The sequence below is a fragment of the Hylobates moloch genome, unplaced genomic scaffold (genome assembly GCF_009828535.3).
Source record: "Hylobates moloch isolate HMO894 unplaced genomic scaffold, HMol_V3 SCAFFOLD_13, whole genome shotgun sequence".
In the NCBI taxonomy this organism is placed as follows: domain Eukaryota; kingdom Metazoa; phylum Chordata; class Mammalia; order Primates; family Hylobatidae; genus Hylobates; species Hylobates moloch.
In genome coordinates, this window is record NW_026652288.1 from 88,887,530 (window position 1) to 88,897,702 (window position 10,173).

Consider the following 10,173-nt stretch of genomic DNA (forward strand, 5'->3'; position numbering starts at 1 on the left):
CTGTGAGGGACTTTCATTTTTGGGCAGGGTGCAGCCATCTGCATCTTCACTCTCTGGTTCTTCAAGACTGCTTTGAGTGGCACCATCTATTTTAGCATTATCTTTTGCAACATCTTCACGTAATTCTTCACCACCAACCCTCGGGCCTGATGATTGAACTATGACATCCTCAAAATCTAATGTGTGTCTATCAGCTAGTACCTCCTCAGCTGCTGTTTTTACATCATTGCCTTCTTGGTCAAGTTTTCCATCCAACTTAATTTTAGGATTCTCTGGACAATCAACATTTTCACCGCTTTCTGCTGCAATTTTCTGTTTTGCATTTTCAGTCACCTCGTTTTGGGCTTCCACTGCTGACTTTCTGTCAGTAGACTTTACCTGCTCTTCCTTCATTTCACTTAAATCCGTGTTCTGATAAGTTAACTCTTTTTTTAACATCTTTAAGGGTTTCTATGGGTACTGGGGATTTTTTCTTCTCTTTTTCTTGTTCTTTTTCTTCTTCTGCGATGAGTCCAATGCCTCTCTCCCTGTTGGTCATTCTTTTCTTCATCTGGCTCTTTCATATCTAAGGGTTCACTCTGAGTGTCAACTGTACTTGGACTTGTCGCCTCCTGACCCTTGCTCTCAGTTCCTGCTGGAGAACCAGGAACTTCTGTCTTGATTGGTTTCTCATCCCTTAATCCTGTTTCTTCACCCTCTTCTTCGTTGTGATCCCTACCTCCTTCCGTACTCTGCACTGGAAACTCCTTGGGCTCAGCTGCTTCCTGGTTGGTGAATTCTTTTTCTAAACTATGCCCTATGCTTGTCTCTAACTCTTGGGGGACCTCTACCATACATCTGTCATCATGATAAACTGTGTCATCACTATGCCCTAAAGGACACAAGTCCACTGTGCCTGCCTGCTCTCCAACCTGAGTCACCGTGGCCTCTCCCACATTCTCTGTGTGGCTCCCACCATCTAAGTCACTCCAACAGTTGGATGGCTCAAGGGGAGTTCTGGTCCTGTTATCTGGTGCACCCATGACCTCATTTGACTCAACCCGTGCTGTGTTTTCAGGGAGAGAAGCGCTCTCAAGAATTTGGCTTTGAACCTGTTCCTCATAGGTAGCACCTGCTAAGTTTCCTAGGAATGGGGCAGTGTCTTCAGAGGATTTCTGGTCCTCGGTATTCTCACCAGCAGGGAATACCTCTATGTCCACACAATCCTTCACTGTGTCCTCTGTGTGTTGTTCTTTCTCAGTATTGTGCAAGATTTCTCTTTTCCCCACATTTGCCACGATTTCATTCTTCACCTCCACTTCACTGGCTTTCCTAGGGTCCCATCCCCTGTCGACTTGAGGGCATTTAACTCTTCTTTCGTCATCTTGGTAGGATCTTGGTATCCAACACTATTGAGAGTGTCGGAAGTCTCTCCATTGGTGGCTATTTCTGAATTTAGGATTATTCCATGTTTCTCGAGCATGTCTTCTCTTTGCTTCAGGGCTTCCTTGACTTCAGCAAACTGAAACTGCAGTATACTGTGGGCGTGTTTTTCCCTTTCAAATTCTTCGTTTTTCTCTTTGTACTGCCGCCTAGATTCAGCCACCTGTTCGTCAAGCTCCAGCAACATATCTTCCAGGGTATCAACTTGGTACATGAAGTTTGTCTTTTCATTGTCTAGCTAAGCATTGGAAAACATAGCCTTCTTATATTTCTCTTCAACTTCTGCTAGAGAGTCTTTGATTTCCCTGATGGACGCCTCGGTGTCGATGGAGATGCAGGTGTCTCCGCTGCCTCTCCGAGAGGAAGTCCCACCCAGAAAGGCCAGCGTGGCTGCAGACAGGCCCGGCATGTTACGAGACCCCTTCGCAGTAAAATACTTTTCTGGTCTCTCTTCTACCTCCTGCTGCTGCCGCTCCAGCTCCCTCATGGGGATCTCACGAGCCTTCGCGCGGGCCGCCCGTTTTGCGGCGAGCCGAGCCTCCGCCAGCCTCTGCGCTTCCGGGCTCAAACAGTAGATCTCCCGGCTCTGCGCGGCCGCGGGGCTGGTCATCCTGCTGGGCTCGGCCCGCTCCACCCGGCCGGAAACGCTCGGGGACCGCGCCGGAGCCCTCCGCGGGCCGGACCAGGGGGCGCCCGCTCTGTCCGCGGAGACGGAGCCACTCGCCGCGAAGTGAACGCTCGCGCTTCCGGGGCCAGGAGCCAGCCCGCCGGGGAGTGGCTCGCGGGACTGGGCTCGGGCGCAGCCGGCAGGGGCGGGGCGCAGGTGGCAGCGGGCTCAGCCAGGCGGGGGTGGAAGGGCGCCGGGGAAGCGGGGCTCGGGCGCTTCCGCCCGCCCCATGGCCTGCCACGCCCCACACTTGCCATTTTTTTTACTTTACTGTGGTGTGAAAGCAATATGCATTCCGTAGAAACTTTACCTCAAATTTTGAATTTGCATTATTTCCTGGGCTAACGATATGCAGTATCCTACTCTCTTGAGATGCTGGACAGTGGCAGCCAGCCATAGTTCCCAGTCTGCCACACAGTCATGAGGGTAAATAGCTAATACTCTTTAAGTTTTCAACTTACAGTATTTTCAACTTATGATGGCTTTGTCAGGATGTAATCCCGCTGTAAATGGAGGACTATCTATATGTATGTTTTTACAAAAGATACATCTAAAACACAGATACAAAAAGGGTGAAATTTATAGGCAAAATGTAACAAAAAGCAAACATGAATGTTAAGAACTAAAAAGCTTTATTAGAAATTTTAAAAATAAGTGTTTTAACACTGATTAAAGGTTCAATTCACACGGAAAATGTAACAATGCTAATTTGTATGAACCTAATAGCATTGTTTCACTGGTCAAACTACAACAAGAAACAGACAAAATCCACTATCAGATTATGAAGTATTTTTATACACTCTCTCAGTAATTTAGATAGCGCGACCTGAACAAATCAGTAGGGTAATAGATTTAAGTAAAGCAATGAACAAGTTTTGTCTAAATGATAAATATAGAATACTGGCTCCTACAGAATATATGTTATTCTCAAACATGTATGGAACATTTATGAGACCTGACTACAAACTTAGCCACAAAGAATTCCTCAACGAATGTCAAATGATTCATGAAAGTAATATATTTTTATATGCTCATTGTATGAAACTTGAGAAATACAAAAAAAAAATGTAGAGAAGAGAACAAAAGCTCACCCACACTTAAAGGTAACTATTGTGCACTTGGTTGCCGGGTTAATCCCCTCCTGCTCTATATTAGGTTTTTGTTTTTTTGTTTTTCGTTTTGTTTTGTTTTTCTTTTTCCTTTTTTTTTTTTTGAGATGGAGCCTCACTCTGTAATCCAGGCTGCAGTGCAGTGGCATTGTGCCCAGAATTGGTGGGTGCTTGGTCTCACTGACTTCAAGAATGAAGCTGCGGACCCTCACAGGGAGTGTTACAGCTCTTAAGGTGGCACGTCTGGAGTTTGTTCCTTCTAATGTTCGGATATGTTTGGAGTTTTTTCCTTCTGGTGGGCTCGTGGTCTCGGTGGCTCCAGGAGTGAAGTTGAAGACCTTTGCGGTGAGTGTTACAGCTCTTAAGGCGGCGCGTCTGGAGTTGTTCGTTCCTCTCTGTGGGCGCGTGGTCTCGCTGGCTTCAGGAGTGAAGCTGCAGACCTTCGCAGTGAGTGTTACAGCTCTTAAGGTGGTGCATCTGGAGTTGCTGGTTCCTCCCGGTGGGCTTGGGATCTCGCTGGCTTCAGGAGTGAAGCAGCAGACCTTCGCAGTGAGTGTTACAGCTCTTAAGGCAGCGTGGACCCAAAGAGTGAGCAGTAGCAAGATTTATTGCAAAGAGCGAAAGAACAAAGCTTCCACAGTGTGGAAGGGGACCCGAGCCGGTTGCCACTGCTAGCTAGGGCAGCCTGCTTTTATTCTTATCTGGCCCCACCCACGTCCTGCTGATTGGTAGAGCCCAGTGGTCTGTTTTGACAGGGCTCTGATTGGTGTGTTTACAATCCCTGCAATCTCTGAGCTAGACATAAAGGTTCTCCACTTCCCCATCAGATCAGTTAGATACAGAGTATCCACACAAAGGTTCTCTAAGGCCCCACCAGAGCAGCTAGATAAGGAGTGTGGATTGGTGCACTCACAAACTCTGAGCTAGACACAGGGTGCTGATTGGTGTGTTTACAAACCTTGAGCTAGATACAGAGTGCTGATTGGTGTATTTACAATCCCTGAGCTAGACATAAAGGTTCTCCAAGGCCCCACCAGACTCAGGAGCCCAGCTGGCTTCACCCAGTGGATCCCGCACTGGGGCTGCAGGTGGAGCTGCCTGCCAGTCCCGCCCCATGCGCTCGCACTCCTCAGCCCTTGGGTGATTGATGGGACTGGGCGCCATGGAGCAGGGGGCGGCGCTCGTCAGGGAGGCTGGGGCTGCACAGGAGCCCACGGAGGCGGGGGAAGGCTCAGGCATGGTGGGCTGCAGTCCCGAGGCCTGCCCCGCGGGAAGGCAGCTAAGGCCCGGCGAGAAATCGAGCACAGCGCCGGTGGGCTGGCACTGCTGGAGGACCCAGTACACCCTCCACAGCTGCTGGCCTGGGTGCTAAGTCCCTCATTGCCCGGGGCCGGCAGGGCTGGCCGGCTGCTCCGAGTGCGGGGCCGGCCAAGCCCACGCCCACCCGGAACTCCAGCTGGCCCGCAAGCGCCGCGCGCAGCCCCGGTTCCCGCTCGTGCCTCTCCCTCCACACCTCCCTGCAAGCTGAGGGAGCCGGCTCTGGCCTTGGCCAGCCCAGAAAGGGGCTCCCACAGTGCAGCGGTGGGCTGAAGGGCTCCTCAAGTGCCGCCAAAGTGGGAGCCCAGGCAGAGGAGGCGCCGAGAGCGAGTGAGGGCTGTGAGGACTGCCTGCAGCTGTCATCTCTCAGCATGATCTCAGCTCACTACAACCTCTGCTTCCCGGGTTCAAGCAATTCTGTCTCAGCCTCCCGAGTAGCTGGGATTACAGGAGCCCACTGCCACACCCAGCTAATTATTTTATTTTTAGTAGAAACGGGGTTTCACCATGTTGGCCAGGCTAGTCTCGAAATCTTGACCTCAAGTGATCCACCTGCCTCGGCCTCCCAAAGTGCTGAGATTATAGGCATAATCCACTGCACCTGGCCTATATTGTTTTAAACAGAATGAGATCACATTAGATATGATTTGAGATTTTTTTGTTAATCTTATCTTTTTCACTTAACATAATAAGCACTTGTCCATGTCATTAACAATTCTTTGTAATCCTATTGGCTACATAATGGTCCATCAATTAGATATGCCACATTTCCTTAACCATTTCCTTATTATTGAATATTATTAGGTTGTTTCCAATTTTCTCAGACCATAAACAGCCTTGTAATTAACTTTGTTGTATTTACAAGCATCTTTCATCCAAGGACCTCAAAGCACTTAAGTATGATCTAGTTTGCTTTCTAGTCAGGAAGATGGATAAAAAGCATATTGATTCCTTTTTCTGCCAGAAATACATGTCCTTGAGCTGTTTGATTCATAATCAAGGCAATATCCACCACCTTCTGTTCTCTCCACTGCAGATAGGACTGACTTTCCCACCCATCCCAAGTAGGACACATAGCTACAGGCAGCTTCTGGCTTAGCCTGAGGCAAACTCAATTACAAACAGCCTGAACACACTCACCTGGGTGTGATCCCCACAGAAGTCAGCAGCCTCTCCCTCCAGCACTGAAACTTTTGCAAGAAGTATTCCTTAGAAAGATACTGTGGCTCATCAAAACTGCATAATTCATCTGACATTCATTTCACTAGTGTATGTGAAATGAATTTCTAAACATGAAGTACATTATATTAATATTTCCCTGTAATTTGTTTTGGTTACAGGGGAGACCCTTGGTAATTATTTTTACTCTTCTATTTTTTAATTACAACATTATTTAACAACTTATTTTGAAACAGCAAATAAGGTTAAGTCAACATAGTTCATCAAGTTCAGCAAGAGGAAATAGCAATAATTCAGCTGTGCACTTCAGAAATGAAAATGGGATATAGCAGGTTGCTTTGATGACAACACAACTGCCTTTATATCTAGTTAATTGTGTGACGTATGGGACACTAAAACTTGTTTGCTTGCATGTTTGTCATTTGATCTTTTGCCAAAAAGTGATTCATTTTAATTGTCTGTTCACAAAAAAATTGGTTCATGTCTAGCAGAGAACACCTTTCTGTCCTCTGTAGTCTGTCTGGTCCTTCCTCCCTGAACCCCCATCCTGTCCAAACTCCTGTATCTCAATCTCCTCATGCTGTCTCTCAAATACCCCTGAGTGCAGTTAAATGATAATGGAAGTGAGTAACATGATGACCATTACCATCTTTAATGTTTTCCAATTCTCAGCTCCCAACTCCACTAGAGCCAATAATAAATCATGCATATTTCCAGATAGTGAGTGAACCTGGTTCTGAAATGTACCCCTCCCAAAAGGTTTTTCTTTCTTTCTTTGAGACAGAATTTGGCTCTTGTTGCTCAGGCTGGAGTGCAGTGGCACGATCTCTGCTCACTGCAACCTCCTCCTCCCCGGTTCAAGCAATTCTCCAGCCTCAGCCTCCTGAGTAGCTGGGATTACAGGCGCGCCACCACCATGCCCAATTAATTTTTGTATTTTTAGTAGAGACAGGGTTTCACCACGTTGGCCATGCTGGTCTTGAACTCCTGACCTCAGGTGATCCACTCACCTCAGCCTCCCAAAGTGCTGGGATTACAGGCGTGAGCCACCGCGCCTGGCACAAAAGATTTTAGTATCCCATTTGTCCAACACCCTCAGGCATCACTCATCTCTCCATTTTGGTTCCCACATTGACTGCCCCATGCCCCAACCCTGGGGCAGGCAAAAGGGGTGCAGCTCACTAGAGGCTTTCAGCTTCTTTGCTTTTCATTTCCCTGGGGAGAAAACGGGTCCTGAAGATAATCTCTCACTTCCCCCTTTAAGGAGAAGAGTAGGGTGGGTAATAACAATAGCTAACAGGCTAGAGTTTAGAGAGGTGTAGAGCGTATACCTGGTATAACGGTATAGTTTAGAGAGGATGTGGTATACTGTGCTGAGACACGCAGGGGCTCTTACTATCTGCATTTCACAGATAAGGAGATGAGGCAAACAGAAGTTAAGTGACTTGCCCAGTCATATGGCTGATTAAGTGGTGAGCTAGGTTTGAATCCAAGGGCTGTGACTCCAAGGCTTCACCAATGGGACCACATGCTGGTGTAATTTCTTCATTCCTCATTCAACCAAGAGATAATTATCGAGCACCAACTATGGGCTGGGCTATGATCAGTGCTGGGGAGCCACAGGTGAGTTTAAAAGGTCTCCAGTCTCCAAGAACTAGCCACCTAAAGGATAGAGCCAACAGGAAAGGCTGCAGCCCCGTGATGTGAGTGCTGCTGGGGAAGCCTGCTGGGTACCCTGGGAGGCATGGCAAGTGGGCATCCTTAGAGAACAGGGAAACACTCGTTCCTCAAGCTCGAGATGTCCCCTTTTCTTGCAACTGCTTGTTCAGCCAGATTCCCACTACTGGCAGAGCTTCTGGAAGTGACTTACCTCCCCTGGCGCCTCCGGCTGCCCTGGAGTGTGATTTGCACGGGGATGCTGAAGGGCTGCATGAGGCCAGGGGCCTGAGAAAATGGCCTCTTTTCACCTGAGTCATGCCCCTGCGGGCACAAGAAAGGTGAAGCTTAGGCATCCACGGAAGTGGAGTCCCAGCGGGAGCCCCCAGCCCCCAGCGCGGGTGCGGTCATTAGAAGTCCCGCGCCTTCCTGGAGAGGTGGGAACTCTGGGCAGGCCAGCCGCGTGGTTCTGCAGACTCCTGGCAAGGCGGAGCGGTCAGTTCTAGACGATCAAGAAGGACCTGCGTGGTTTGCTGCAGCCGAAGCTGCTTCTCTCTCTTTGCACTGTGCCTGTCGCCACCTCATCACCTGTGTTTCCGCTTCGGCAGCCGGGAGCATCGCCATAGAGACCTCAACGCTTGTGGAAAGTTCTGAGGCCCAAGGGACCCTCTATAATTGGTGAGGGACATACTCAGTTCAAGGTTTATAAGAAGAGGAAATGTTTTGCCCTGGCCGCGTTTCCTTTTCCACGTATTGTCTGTTAGAGTGCAAGCTGAAATAATGGGTTTTCTAGTTAATGGCATGTTCCAATTAAGAGAATTCGCTTTTAAACCATATGTGATTTCTCAATTTTTCAAGTTACAAAGAGCCATAAAATAACTCGCCATTAAAACTATCTCAAATTAAAAAAAAAAAAAGCTGTATCAAATATTCTTTTATCTTTCTCTGGTGACTTAAAAGACATTTGGGGATCTTTCCACACTCCCAAATTAGGAACATCAATTACCATTATATTATAGTACCACATATTGCTACAGGCACCTGTAGATGTGGATGATAGAATGCCAAAGAGACCATGTTTGCTGTATGTTTTTCAGTCAAGGCGATATTATCTTAACATTTTCCAAGATGGTGTGGGCAAGAATGTAAGCGTAATCTCATCTATAAATATCCATGTACACATAGCTATATAAACTCTTACTTGCAGTCATTTTAATATTGCTTAATAAAAATATATACTTAATAGACTTTTCATTTGTATTATTTTTCTATTTCTATTTTATAAAATATTTGTTTGGGTTTTTTTGAGATGGAGTCTCCCTCTGTCACCCAGGCTGGAGTGCAGTAGCTCAATTTCGGCTTACTGCAACCTCCACCTCCCAGGTTCAAGCGATTCTCCTGCCTCAGCCTCCTGAGTAGCTGGGATTACAGGCATGTGCCACTATGACTGGCTAATTTTTGTATTTTTAGTAAAGACAGGGTTTCATCATGTTGACCAGGCTGGTCTCGAATGCCTGACCTCAAGTGATCTGCCCGCCTAGCCTCCCAAAGTGCTGGGATTATAGGTGTAAGCCACTGCACCCAGTCCAAAGTATTTTAGTGAACAGATGCAATTTGGAATAAAAAATAATAACAACTGGAATTTCTTCTTTCTGCCTCCTTCCAACTTAACCTTGTATATATGAGATAGCTTTTCCTTTTCAGACTTAGATGTGCTAATAAATTTCCCCTGCAACTTGGTAACTCTCTTTGAAGAAGTGTGTGATTTGCTGCTGCTTTTATGTATTTGATTCAACCTCAGAAATATGATCATTTTTTAGTCCATGAGACTCTTGTCACACAAAACTTGCACCTGCCTTTAACAGACCCTCCTGGTCATTCTTATCTTATGATTCCGGTTCCATTTAAAAGAAAATACTCGTGGACAATAAGTGAGAAGGAGCAACATAGCTTTTTGCCCTTTGAACTTTTTCCCTAATGCCCCTTCACTTGATAACCAACTGGCCTCTCTGTCCACCAAATACCACACTCACTCCATCTTGGCCTGAAAGCCAAGCCCCTACACACACGTACTCCATTCAGGACTCACGGCCTATCTCTCAAGAAGAACCTAAAGTGGTCGGTGTGAGTTGCAATCCCAATGTGTGCATTCAGGAACACAGCAAGGCTAAGCCACTTAGAATGCAGTGATAAGAGATGCCAGGCACTGCACCTCTGGTCTCTTGGACCCTCCCTCAGCTTACTCCTTCCTCTGAGTCACTAAGGATCACTTCCTGCTCCATAAAACAGCAACCATGAATTAACTGTCAAGCTCACAACATGGGCCCCCTCCCAATCTGACCCAGAGGCTTTGACACTGGGTTCAAATTCTAGCTTTCTAACTGCAAGAAACTCTTTAAAAATTTCCTGCCCTGCTTTTCCAGAGTAAAAAGGGAGTAAATAAAAACTCAGCGTGAGTTGCAGGAGCATGGAAAAACTTACTGTCTACAAACTGTTGTGAGATCTATATATAAAAGAGGCTATTACTGCAAAATGCTGGCATCATGGATTCCAGGTTCCAGAGTCCACAATCATTTCTTTTGCATTTAGTAGATGCTTTACCTAGGGGAAAAAAAGAACCCTCTTTGCCTTTCACCATACTGGAGAAACGACTTCCTCATTGTTTTTCACATTCTCTCAATTAAATATACAATACCTATTATGGCTAAGAATTCTTTTGTAGCTGAAATTCTCCATGTTCATGAAAACCATGTCTGTGTTTTCCAATTTAGAGATGCACAAATCATTGACAACAGCCTAAAATTTATACAACAGCCTATGTTC

The 10,173-nt window shown here is 46.7% G+C and overlaps 1 pseudogene; it reads right to left on the reverse strand.

Annotated features, from left to right (window-relative positions):
* Positions 1-234: 234 nt before the first annotated feature.
* On the reverse strand, positions 235-2,032 carry LOC116481264 (leucine-rich repeat flightless-interacting protein 1-like; annotated as a pseudogene).
* Positions 2,033-10,173: the final 8,141 nt, after the last annotated feature.